The 817-nt window shown below is 65.4% G+C and overlaps 1 protein-coding gene across 1 annotated transcript in view; it reads left to right on the top strand.

Annotated features, from left to right (window-relative positions):
- PDK2 (pyruvate dehydrogenase kinase, isozyme 2) overlaps window positions 1-557 on the top strand; it is a 5173-nt gene extending 4616 nt beyond the window's left edge. Inside the window, exon 10 of the mRNA XM_010585667.1 lies at window positions 23-557. The gene's annotated coding sequence lies outside the window, so the exon portion shown is untranslated. The remainder of the gene's footprint in view (window positions 1-22) is intronic.
- The last annotated feature ends 260 nt before the right edge of the window (window positions 558-817 follow it).

Genomic DNA, 817 nt, shown 5'->3' with positions numbered 1-817 from the left:
CCCCCCCGGGACCCCCCCCCCCCCCCCCCCCAGGGTGTAAATAGCCCCTCGCCCCGGCTGCCGGGGTCCCCCCGGGTGTCCCCCCATCACCTTGGGGTGGTGTTTTATGCCGGCGTGGTTGTTTTAGTGTCCCGGTTCTGCCTCCCGCCAGCGGCTGTTAGGGCTCACCGGGAAGCGTGTGAAAAGTGGGGTGGGGGGGTCCCAGTACCCCCCCTTGCCTTAGTGGCACTTAGGTACGTAGCTGGGGGTGGCGTTGGAGCAGCGTGGATGGGGTAGAGCCCCTGTTGCCCCCCACCACCACCTTGGCACCCACCCCAGGGTGGTATACCCCAGGGGCAGTGAGGGACTGATCCTTTCCCAGTATGACCAGTAGCACTTCCCTGCCCCTCCAGCCCTGACAGGGTGGGGGGACCGGGCCTGAACCCCCCCCCCTCTCTGCCTCAGTTCCCTGCACCGTCCCTGGTATTGCACTACTGAGCTGTTCTCACCCATGTGTGCCCCCCACCCCAGGGTGGGTTCCCCACACAATCTGTGACCTGCTTGGGAACCTACCCCTGACCCCCCCCCAGACTCCCACCCCCCCACTGTCAGTAAAGTGGATGTTGACTGAGCTCGTAGCGTGGTGTTTTGGGGTCCCGGGAATCACCCCCCCCTTTGCAACCCCTCTAACTGGGTCACTGCCCCCCCCGTGCCTCAGTTTACCCATCCTGGGGCTTAGGAGGAGGCTACTGTGTCACACCACCCTGACCGCAGTCACAGGGTGGCACCTGGGGACACAGGTCCTGGGACGGAGCCATGCTTTGTCCCCCCCGCTTTC

This window comes from Haliaeetus leucocephalus, unplaced genomic scaffold, assembly GCF_000737465.1.
Source record: "Haliaeetus leucocephalus isolate CR32 unplaced genomic scaffold, Haliaeetus_leucocephalus-4.0 Scaffold110, whole genome shotgun sequence".
Classification (NCBI taxonomy): Eukaryota; Metazoa; Chordata; class Aves; order Accipitriformes; family Accipitridae; genus Haliaeetus; species Haliaeetus leucocephalus.
Note: the sequence above shows the minus strand (reverse complement) of the source record. Positions and strands in the feature narration are given on the sequence as shown.